Consider the following 12,508-nt stretch of genomic DNA (forward strand, 5'->3'; position numbering starts at 1 on the left):
CACTATAGATGCTTTGTTGCTGGGAGTCTCCCGAATCCCAGGAGACTCATGGACCCGGCTGCCCAAAGAGAGCAATCCAGGAGCAGCCCACCACCTGCGTGCTGCTCATGCCAAGCAGCCAAGCCTCTGTCTTCAACAAACCCCCTCCTGTGGGGCCTGTGACAGGGTCTCTGCTGGGGTCCGGACCTGGCGGGTTCACAATCCTGGTGCTTTGGAGCGGAGAAGGGTTCACTGTTAGAGTCGGGTACTGGCTGGCTTTTCATTCTCGTGTGTTGGGAGCCAGAGTGCCCTTTCATCGGTGTCTGATGGGAAGAGGTGAAGTGCGGCCTAGCCTCTGAGGAAGGAGAGAATCCGTGTCTGTGAAACACAGAGTGTTGCCTTCCTATCAAACACATAGTGTTGTGCTGTTCGGTCAGAAACTGAGGGCTCTCCCCGGTCCTGGGCTGGCAGAGAGACCCAGACACTCTAACATCTCACTTCCTTCCAACGTGTCTACCATACACCTATCTTCCCAACATGACCCGCGTGACCCTCCACAGGTCTCTGGCCAGGTTGATGGCAGAAGCCCCGAGCTGCTCCCCCAGCATTATCTCCTGCTTAACCAAGAAGCCACGTACGCACTGGGTCAGAGGGTAGCCCTGTCACCTCGTGCCTGTCAGAGTTCTGGCGAGAAGCAGGAATGTTCTCAAGGCAGGAGTTTGTGGAGAATTTTAGAGCCTCTTTGTAGAGCTGGGGAGGGCGCAGAGTGAGGAGAACCGCACCAGGAGCATGAAGGAACATGACCATGCCCAGCCTGGTGCGGATCCAGTGGAGAGTGGGCAGTGGGGAGTCAGATGGCCGTGCTAAGAGCCATTGGTCAGAAGGTCTCTTTGGTCAACTTATACAGAGGGACATCTCTCAGACCCCTCCCCCCCCCAGTGCCTATCTCTCATTAATAAAGATATTATATTGAAGCCTTTACTTCCACAATCCAACTTTTCATTCCTAAACCATGACATAGACAAGATCAACACCGGCCCAAGAACCGGCAGCTCAGCTTCAAATGTGGATGTCAGGACCAAATCCTCGCTACTGCTTCCTTGTCTCTTCCTTACCCCTGAGGGCTGAGATGCAAGGAGACCCTGGGTTTCACCTGAGTGTGAAGTCATGTCAGGACTCGGGATGGAGTCCCTCTTCTAAGATCTCCTCCACTGAACTTACCAACCGGAATTCCCAACTCCCTGTCCAATTTTAAAATCGAGTTCACAGTATCCAGCAATCCACCTTACATAATCCCATGAGCCTCAGTAAAGTTTAGATCACCCCCACCCCAAACAATGGCCAGGTTAGAATGTGACAGCCATCTGAAATGTCAGTCATCTGGAGACCATCATTCCATCTGCCTTCTGTATCTCTCTTCTGCCTTTCTTTTTCTTGTCTTTCTTTCAAGCTGGCTGCCGATTTCTCCCCCTCCCCCTCTCCTTTCTCCTCCCCTGTCCTTCCCTCCCCTCCTTTCCTTTCTCTGCATTTGTCTCCAGGACTGCTTATGCAGACACCTACATTGGACTGCCATATCCTCTTTCTCTATCTACAGTGGGATGGTCTTCTGGTGCCAGTGCTCCCCAGGGACCCACTCCGTGTGAAGGACATGAACTCTGGCACTAGAGTAGCTTTGTTTTATGAATCAAATAAAATTCTGCATGGGCAAATACTCGACACAGTTACTCCAAGCAATTTTTATCGTTGCTTTGCAAAGTACAATACACAAGTCTGTCTCTAGGCTCCTGTGCTGGTCAAGCCCCACTCACTGTGGAATTCCAAAGTTAGCAGGCTCCAGATCTTTCCACCAAGATCAACAAAGGAGTGCAGTCCAAGGGAACGTTGACAGCTTCCTACATGCTTGATACAGGAAAAACAAAGACCAGACAGCCATAGATATCATTGTGATCTTCTTAGAATATTCTAGAGAAGGTAGATATAGACCAGACAGCAAACATTGCCATGAACATCAACTCAGGAGAGGCTGTAATTTTACTTTTTATTCCTGCTGGTGGAGGTGATCAGGGAAGCTTCAGAAAAGAGATGTGAAGGTACTGGGCTTCAAGATTGATTAAAAACATTCCATACATTTCCTATGCCTAGAATTCTGGCACATTGAACGCCGAGGCAAAAGGATGGTGAATTTGAGCCTGTGGTGGACTACATATCAAGATCCTATCGTGGGACACAAAAGAATGACTGAATGTTTAAAACTTACAGGGGTCTGGGGGGTCACCAATAAAGCTAGACTGGCTGGCCAGTGAGCTCCAGTGATCTACCCAGGTCCCCTTCCCCAGCACCGGGGTTCCAAGCTCATCTTCTCACATTCATCTTCTCTACCAGGGTTCCAGGGATCAAACCCAGATCCTCATGCTTGCACCGCAAGCCCTCTCTACTGACTGAGCCCACAAGCCAGATAGTTTGAACAGCTGCTGGGTGGCCTCTGTTGTAGGTGCCAGGTATGTTTTATCAGATACATTCATTAGGCAAATGCCATGTCCTCTGCAGCTTTTGTACAAATTGCCAGGGCAAGCACTCACAACTTCGCAGGTGGCTGGTTTAGTATGCAGACCTGTAGCCCCAAATGATGTCCATGATGGGGTCCTCAGAGTTAGTCAATGGGGCAGAGATATAGTGAGGCTAAAGATGAGAAGAAGTTTGGTGATCACTGGCCTTCAAATGGGGAGACTATTTTGGATTCTGTAGAAAGGATGATGTGCTTGTGATGTTCTCTTACAAGTGGGAGAGAGCTTTGAGGGGAAGATGGAGCCAAGGAATACAGGCTTCCCAGAGACACTGTAGGAGATGGGAAGCCTGTGCCTTGGAGGCTGCAAACGGAACACAACTTTAGCCACACTCTAGATGAGACCTGTTGTTATGGTGTGAGTATAAACTGTCCCCCATGGACTCCCATGTTTGAACATTTGATTTCCAGCTGGGCTAGTAGGGGAGGTCTGGTTGCATTGCCTTTAGGAGACAGGGCCTGGCTGGAGGAAGTGAGCTGTGAGGAGACAGGCCTGAGAGGTTATAGGTCCACTCTGTCCCTGCCTGTAACCCCAGCAGGGTAGTGAAGGTGGAGCTGGGAGGACTGACACCCCCCCCCCCCCGAGGTCTTCAGACCGGCCAGATTTGTGGAATTTGTGAGCTCCAGGTTGGGTGAGAGACCCTATCTCAAAAATACCAGGGGGAGAAAGACGGAGAGAGTCCACCATTGTTGACCTCTGGCCCCGTCGTGGACATGTGTACTTGCACCTGAATACACGTGTGCACATATCCATAAGAAAAGTTGCAGGCAAGAGGTAAGAAAGCCCATCCTTCAGAGTTGTAGAATTATCAATAGCTGTGGGGACTTGGTATGTTTGATGCCTCATAGTCCCAGTGGCAAAAGCTGAGACTTGATAGAAAAAAGTGGCCTAAATTCTTTGAGCTCTGATACCAACATTGCCACAATTGCTCCCCCACAGTCGTTGCTCCCTTCTGGTCATTCCCTTAACCCTATCTAGGTTTTCAACTTGCTCTGGGTCTTGTAGGTAGGCCACTTTCCGGGGACCTCTGTGCCCCACCCTGAGACAGCTGGGGTCCCCCTGAGTTCACAGGGCAGTCAAGCTATCCCCCTGCAGAAAGGCTGCCTGTGGTCCCCAGGAAGTGAGATGCTAGGACATTTGTAACTGGTCAGCATCTTCAAAGGACTGGGAGTTGCCTTCACCCTATGCTACCGGGAGTTGCATCAAGGAAATGCATTAAGAAGACTCAGCCAGAGGCGAGGGAAACGCTGCTCAGCCTCCCCACCTCTCAATTATTTATCGCCCATAATTTCCAGCAAATCTCTGGCTGTTTATTGGTCGTCATCCATTATTGAAGCACTTCCTAGGGCTGGGGCCAGGTATTCAGGAGCCAGAGCTGGGGCACACTCTTGAAAGCTGTTAGACAACCCCTAGGGAGAAACGGGGTCTCCAGAGTGGCTGGTCATCCACAGAGAATACACCTTTTAATTGTTGGCTTTTGTGGGAGCCTGGGATTGGTCAGGATCCAGTGTGCGGTTTACCATGATTCCTCAGGAGTGTGTGTGTGTGTGTGTGTGTGTGTGTGTGTGTGTGTGTGTGTGTGTAAGTTGCTAGGGTGATGGGAGTGACTGTGGTCCCCCACAGGGAGCTTTATGAGGTTGCACAGAAAAGGTGTGCTGCTGTGGTCTCATGACCCATCCCATTAGGCTCCTCCAAACATCCTGAATGTTCCTTGTATCTCTCTCTGGACCAATATTTTGATTTTCTGAATAAAAAAAAAAAGAGAGAGAGCAACTGTAGGTCAGTGCTCTCATTAGCAGACAAGTCAAGCTTTCTGTGCAGAAACCTGAGGCTCACCCTCCATCTCTTCACCTCATCTGTCCCAGCCTTCTGTAGCTCCATGGCCCATCAGTCAACCCCCTGGCTCTACAGAACTACGATGCTGTACTTCCTATGTTCCCGCTGTGGTAGTTACTATGACAGAAACACCCTGACCAAGAACACCTTCAGGAGAGTATGCTTTATTTCGGCCCACAGTTTGAGGGAACAGCCCACCGTGGTGGAAGGGATGTAAGGCAGCTTGGTCATCACTGTGTCCACAGCCAGGAAGCAGAGAGAGATGAATGCTAGTACTCAGCCCATCTTCTCCTTGTATGGACGACGCTGTTCAAGTGACTTTTACTTCTGCTACACCTCTCTGGAGCCACATCCACCCCCAGGAGTGTCTCCTAAGTGATCCCAAACCCGGTTAAGTTGAAAATGATGAGGAACCAGTATGCATCGCCGCCATCCTGCCACCACGGCTCTCCTCCAAGCTGTGAACACCACATCCCACTTTGGTGACTGTGGCGAGCTCCTAGCAGGTATTGACTATCACTTTGGTCACCTTTAAGCTATTCTCTGACAGTAGGCAGAGGCTCAGAGGGAACATGTCCATTGGGGGTTGGGAAGAAGACTCAGTAGACAAAGCAGTAGTTGTACAAACGAGAAGACGACCAGAGTTTGGATTCTGGAATCCACACAGCGCCAGGTGGTGTGTGGCAGGTGCCCTAATTCGGGCTCTCAGGAGGTGACTATAGGGGCCCTTGGGAACAAGCTGACTAGCTGGGCTAGCCATATCAGTGGGCCCCGGGTTCACCTGAGAGAGTTTGCCTCCGTGTACAAGGTGTGAATCCATCAAGGATGATTCCTGACGTCAACCTTGGACCTTTTCACATGTGCTTCCACTCACATGTGAGCGCACACACACACACACACACACACACACACACACACACACACACACCAGGGAGCTCTACCTTCATTCTCTAAAAAAAAAACTCAAACGACATCCTTTGAAGTCCACATCCACCACTCTGTCTGATTTCTGTGTGTTCCCCTCCATCTCACCTGATGGTTCCTCTCTCCCACCATCAGCCTTTCTCATCTCTGAGTCAGTGGCTTCAGCAAATAAATTCTTCTGTCATCAGACTCCTTCCCCAGGCTCTTCCCTCGATCAGGAAGCCTCCACCTGTTGGAGCCCACTAGGTTTCCTAGTGGCTGTACCCAGCAGGACTGCATGAGAGGTTGATTGGACCACAGGCCTGGGTACCAGGTGTTTGTAAGGGTCTAGCTAGAAAGGGGGAGGTCTTTTGCTCCACCCCTTGGCATTGTTATAAATAGTCCTTTGGAATAAAGTACCGGGCCGGTGGATAAGGATCTAGGCCCACCTGAGTCTATCCTGTGTTTTCTCTGTTTTTCTCTCCTCACTATTTCTAACTAAGTCTCTTATCCCTCATTCCTCAAGAGTTCCTGGGGTAAATAACTGTGGGGGCTGGTCTCCCATATCCACCCCAGCTCTTCTTGGGACTAGCCCTTCCTTATCATTTGGTCTCCCACATTGCATGTCTGTTCCCTGGGACCCTCTTCCCTGGCCAGCCATGTCTGTTCCCTGGGACCCTCTTCCCTGGCCAGCCATGTCTGTTCCCTGGAACCATCTTCCCTGGCTAGCCAGGAAGTCCATCAGTGCTGACTTGCAAATCATAGCCCTGATCAGCCTACCTGCAAAGCAGAGGTCTTAGGCTGAGGTCCCAAGTAGATTGACCTGTGTGCCCTGCTGTTCTGTGTCACTGGTCTCTCTGCACTTTTTATACCATTTGTCAATGCTTTATTAATTGGTTTACTTGTTCAGTTATAAAACAAACAAACAAACAAACAAACTCTGACCCCATTATTGGCTTGGGAATTCCAGGGCACAATGGTTGGTATCCCCCATGAGGTCAGCCATGCAGGGAATATGCAGAAAGCATCAGTAAACAAACAAATGAGTAAGAGGATGGTTTGTGATCTCCAAAGAGTCCCCCATAAACCCCTTGTGTCAACTCCTAGTGGACTTTCCACGCCTGGTAAGCAAAACCACATCATTTGTGAGCCAATGATCCGCTCATTGTAGGATCTTAGGACAAGTGTGAACCAGGGGTTCTTGCTTCTGGGACACAGGTATCCCTGCTATGTGCCCCCCAATACTAGAACACTACCAAACCAGGGTGACTCTCACCTTTGGCATATAGACATTCCGTTGTGGGAGGACTTTGACTATTGCAAAGACCGTTATAATGCCGCTGGATCTACCTATGTACATCTGCTTACCATTCGGCTTGACTTACAAAGTTTAACTAAGAGTGTCGACTTCCATACGGGAGAGCCAGGTGCTCTATTCACTGGCCTTGTGGCTTTAGGGACAAGGGACTACGGCTCCCTGGAAGGGAGCCACAGCTCTCTGAAGCTCAATGCCATTTACCTGTAAAAAGAGATGCCACTGTCATCAGACCTCTGACCCAGACCTGTTCCTGGCTTTTCACACCTCCTTCTAGGTGAAAATGAAACCGAGTGGGCCGGGGTTCAGAACCGGCTTCAAACTGGAATCAAGAGGTTTCCCTAAGAACTCTCCATGCCTGAAGATCAAGGAGTGTCTTAAACCACAGTGTAGTTGCTGTTCTGAAGAAGGTCTCTCTTCCCTCGCTCATCAAATCAGACAGAATCTGTGGGTTTAGCTTTTTAATTCCAGGGCTAATTAACCCTCTGGAATATTAGCATTGTTTTAGAGATCTTTTTAATGCCCTTATAATTTAATGAGCAGCACAGACTCCATTAGCCAAATTACATCGGGTTGTTAAGGCCAGCTTAGGAAGATGCTAATGAAGGTTTTCCTTGACATCCATCTCTCTGCCCGCTCATGTTTACGTGACAATTCACGTGTCCACTGTAAAGGCTTGTGGCTTATTAACATTTACCTGAGCCTGTGGCTAGTTCTGTACCCACAAACCCTGAAATATTTTGGGACTCCAAATGTGATTTTATTTAACATTCAACAAGCTCATATCTGAAAATCTACCCCACTACACACACAATGAGTGCCATTAGTTGACAGGGGCCCCAATTGAAGTATTAATCAATTGCTTCTGTTTTCCTATTAGCAGATCTTGATTCATTGGCTAGAATCCTGGCAAGTCTGCACTTAATCATGTATTGATGGGAACTGATCCTACTAACTGGCCAGCTTCGTGGCTGTGAGAACTTCGATGGGAATGCCAAATACACTCCCAGCACCTCCAAGAAAAGCCCCGCGAGTCTTGAGCAACCACCCACAATGTAAAAGGAAGTATGTATCTTGGGTTCTCCAATTATGTAAAAAGAGGCAACTGGAGATCTCGGGTCAGCTGGGTTTACACTGCCAACCACTTAAGCATCCGAGTTCCAGTCCCACATGTGGATGCATTACCCTTGTCTCTTCCTCCCTCCCTATGTGGTGTTTCTGAGATGGCCATCTCCAGAGTTCACTTCTCTTCAGTGTGTTCAGGAAGTACGTGCATTACCTTGGCCCTGCTTGGCTTTACCCTGAAGCAAGGCTCCTCGGCTGCCTCCAGGACCCACAGATTCCAGAAGGGATGTTCTGATGGTTTGAACGCCAAGTATCCCCTACTGACTCTTGTGTTTAAACATTCCCCAGCTTGTGGGATTCTCTGATGACATGGTGGGAACCTTTTAGACGTGGGGCCTTGGGTAGAAGACTTCCAGTCATGGGAGCAGGACTCAGAGGTCACAGGCCAGCTCTACTTCCTGTCTGCTGCCCTGATGTAACCAGCCACCTCACACTCCCACTGTCACAGCTGAGAAGGGTACTGCCACAGCCACCATGCCTCCCTAGCTGTCAACCACATCCTGTGGACTATGACTGGAACAGATCCTTCCTCACTTGAATTGTTTCTGTTAGGTATTTGGTCACAGTGACAGAGAAAGAAGTCTACCACACACAGAATCCATGTAAACACCCAAGTATCTTCAGGGGTCCCCGGCATTTCAAGGTTATGACTCAGAAAGCCTATATCATGCTGACACTCACAGAAAGTTGGTACACTCCCTCTGAGGCCTTGATCTGCCCAAGCACCTGAGCAGGCTGCTAATTCCTCATCTCTGTCTCCATGTGATTCCCCAACCACCTCTGATCTCAGGCCTCTGCTCAGAGCACATCCATGGCTCTATATGGACACCATGGGATTTTTAAGCAAAGGAGGGCTGGGCTGGCCCTAGAGTTGAAAGAAGTACGCTCTTGGGAGTGTGAGTTTGGGGACTGTGATGGCTAATTCTGATTGTCAACTTAAAACTGGAGAAGAGGAAACCTCACTTAAGGAATTGCCTCCATCAGATTGGCCTGAGGTCATGTCTGTGAGGGCATTTTCTTAACTGCTGATTGGTGTAAAAGGGCCCAGGCCACTGTGGGTAGCACAATTCCCTAGGCAGACAGGCCTGGGCTATATAAGAAAGCTAGCTGGGCATGAGCCTGGGAACAAGCCAGTAAAAGTAGCATTTTCTCCATGATCTCTGCTTCAGTTTCTGCCTCAGTTTCCTACCTTGGTTTCCCTCAGCGATGGACTGCAACCTGTAAGCCAAATAATCCCTTTTCTCCAGGAGTTGTTTTGGTCAATGTTTTATCACAGCAATGAAACTGTACTATAACAGGGACTTTATCTTATTCACAGTGTCTCTCTCTCTCATGTACACACATATGTGTGTGTGTGTGTGTGTGTGTGTGTGTGTGTGTGTGTGTATATATATGCACCTGCACATCTGTACATGTGTGTATAGAGATGAGAAGACAATTTCTGGTGTTGTTCTACAGGCGATGTCCACTTTGTTTTTAGAGACAGGGTCTCCTCTCTCTCTCTCTCTCTCTCTCTCTCTCTCTCTCTCTCTCTCTCTCTCTCTCTCTCTCTCATTTAACCTTGAACTTGCTCAATAGGCTAGGCTGCCTATCCACAGCACCTCAGGCATCAGCCAGTCTCTACCTCCCCGTTCTGAGATTACAGGCTACATGTGTGCCAGGCCACACCCATCTTTTAAAAATGTGAATCCTGGGAACTGAACTCTGAGCCCTTTGCCGATGGAAACCATCTCTCCAATCCTCTTTTCTACTCTTCAATACTCTTTACTATTGAAATATCCCAGACTAACGACAAACCGTCAGCTGGAGACTCCTAGAAGATGCCAGGAACCTCAAGTAAATACGTGGCCTAAAGAGCAGTAAGTCTAAAACAGAGGGAAAATATGTTTAAAAATACATGAGATAAAACATATGAAAATAAAAGGCTTGGTGGACACGGCCTTGGGGCTAAGATGAACGGAGGGGTGAGATCAAAGCTGTGGATGAAAGGAGAAGCCATGGGACTGGAGTCATATTCCCTACAGTAGGGATGATAAACTACCCCTGGGAAGAGAGGGCTATAGAAGATTTTACTCCTGGCAGTAGGCAGCCATAGAAGGCTCTGTACGGGAGACAAGGAGCAGGGTTGCATTTCTGTGGTCTCCAGGACGTGCATAGAACTGTGGCTGACAACTTTCCAGGACCACCATGCTTTCTCCTCGTGTCTGAGCCACGGAACCACGCTGCTCGTAAGAAAAGAGCAATTGAGAACATATCCTATTGATTATTCTTGGCCTATACACCCTGCTCTAAAGAGAAGTACTCTCCCAGCCGGGCCAAGCCTGGTGGGCACCATGCCGGGTCTCCTTTCTCAGAAAGGGTGGAGGTGTTGGGGTGTCAGGAGAGGAAGCTGCTCACGTGGAAGGCAGGAGAAAGATCGGAGCGTCTGTGAGTCTGGCTCTACGGAGTCCTGGCCTGGCTTCTCTGCCAGTGTCTCGTGATTTCCTGGAGGGCTGGGACAGACAGTCACTCTCAGAGAGAATGGAGGATGAGGCTGATTCTGCATGGGGTAGAGGATCCTTTGATGATGCTCTGGGTTCATGGAACAAGTTTAGAGAGAGGTGGGGCTGGGTTCCTGGCAGGACAGTGTGAGAAAAGATGGAGTCATCAACAGGAGTGGGGATGTAGGGGCTCAGCATAGGACAGACACAAGCTAAGGAGTGGATGTCAACTGTCAGCAATCTTTATGACCAAATCAGCAGGTACTGGATAAGGCTATCACTGAGAGTCAGGGACCAACATTTCCCAAGGGGAACCAGAAGCATGGTGTCTTACTCACTGTTCTATTACTGTGAAGAGATACCATGACCATGGCAGGCAAACCTTGTAAATAAAAGAAAGCAATTAATTGGGGCTTGCTTATAGTTTCAGAAGTTTAGTCCATTATTATCATGGCAGAGAGCATGGCAGCACACACGGTCTTGGAGAAGAAGCTAAGAGTCCTACATCCTGAACTGCAGGCAGCAGGAAGAGAGAGAGAGAGAGCCACTGGGCCTGGCTTGGGTTTCTGAAACCCAAAAGCCCACCTCCAGTGACACACTTCCTCCAACAAGACCACACCTCCCGATCCTTTCAAATAGTGCCACTCCCTGGTGATGGAGCATTCGAATCTATGAGACTATGGGGGCCATTCTTATTCAAACCACCACACCTGGGGACACCAATAAATGCAGGATAGTGACAATAATAATAATAATAATGATAATAATAATAATAATAATAACAATAATTATTATAATGTCTAATCATCATAGTTGCAAAGCAAATTCACTTAGGAACTACTTGGACACAAAACCTTTTAACACAAAAGTCACCAAGGTGGCACGACAAAAGATAAGCCCATTATTAGACTTGTCATTGGGACATTTCTGTCACAGGAGTCTGTAGAGCTTTGAGTCCAGCCAACAGTAACTGTTACATGTTGTTTGTTGTCTTACTACAGGACTCTTCAGGGCCTTTGAGGCGGTGCGCACTTAGAATGTCTCTCGGGGGAAGGGGACTCTAGAACATGGGACATTGTTTGAGATGATTTGAATTCTGAAGTCTTCTCTTGAGGAATGTCTTCTGGAGTGGTGGCACTGGAGCCACACCAAGGAGCTGTCAAGGAAGATCTGCACTGAGAGTAAGTGGGGCCGATGGTGCATTCTCCCAGGAGCATGGCTGCCGTCTGGACAACGATAAAGAGGTCCAGAGTCTGTCCCTACTAGGATGCCAGGGTTCTCTACAACACAGATTCAACGTGACGCATTAGAAGAGACAGTCTTTAGAGCTCGGGATGGTTATCTCCCACAAGAGGAGGACGTCTTCCTTTGTAGATCCGATGCCTGTTCATCGTGACTGTCAGTGGTGTTGACTTCTGCAATGGGCTGGATGCTTCCCTGAGAGCACAGACGCCATCTCATTTAATCCCTTCCCCCAAAGCCTCAGGCAGGTTATTGTCTTCATTTAACCAACGATCCTCGAAGGTGATGTGCCTAGATCAACTCCACAGAGCAAGAATCAGAGCCCGGAAGCAGATCCGCTCCCCATCCCCAAGCTGGAGGATGGCCACAGAATGGCAATCCAGAGCCAGGATTAGAATCTGACTTTTTTTTTTTAATTTGATTTGCAGCCATGACTGCTACAGCTGTAAAGATAGTGAATACTCACATCAATATGCTCTGTGAATTTACTTCGGGATATGCATACCGTACGGCAACCATTCTCTGGTACCTCAGTTTCCCTATCTGTAAAGCCCGGGGCAAAATGTGTATGTCTTCCCCCCTATAGCTAGCTCTGAAGCAGGGCTCTCTCAAAGTGATGGCCATGAATCAAGTGACATTAAAACCCAACCAAGGTGCTCACTAGATACACAAGCACAGCAGACACACATCACACACACACACACACACACACACACACACAGAAGGACACACACATGCGCAGAGAGAAGGACACACACAGATACACACACACAGAGGGATGCACAGACACAGAGGGACATACAGACACACACACAGATACACACATGCAGAAGGACACACAAACACACACAGAGAAGGACCCGCAGACACAGAGGGACATATACACACAGACACACACACAGACAGACACACACATGGAGGGACACACAGACACAGAGGGACACACAGACACACATACAGATACACACATGCAGAAGGAAACACAGACACACACACAGATACACACACAGAGGGACCTACAGACACAGAGGGACATAAACACACAGACAGACAGACAGACACAC

The 12,508-nt window shown here is 48.7% G+C and overlaps 1 long non-coding RNA gene across 2 annotated transcripts; it reads left to right on the forward strand.

The window, feature by feature from the left end:
- Positions 1–1,451: 1,451 nt before the first annotated feature.
- Positions 1,452–11,866, forward strand: LOC131898076 (uncharacterized). 2 transcript variants are annotated; one of them, XR_009375841.1, is made up of 4 exons: positions 1,452–2,477; positions 4,409–4,885; positions 7,478–7,662; positions 11,204–11,866. It is a non-coding gene; the product is annotated as an uncharacterized LOC131898076 (long non-coding RNA). The 2 variants fall into 2 exon arrangements; XR_009375842.1 differs by having other exon boundaries at positions 7,481–7,662.
- Positions 11,867–12,508: the final 642 nt, after the last annotated feature.

The sequence above is a fragment of the Peromyscus eremicus genome, chromosome 23 (assembly GCF_949786415.1).
Source record: "Peromyscus eremicus chromosome 23, PerEre_H2_v1, whole genome shotgun sequence".
Lineage (NCBI taxonomy): Eukaryota > Metazoa > Chordata > Mammalia > Rodentia > Cricetidae > Peromyscus > Peromyscus eremicus.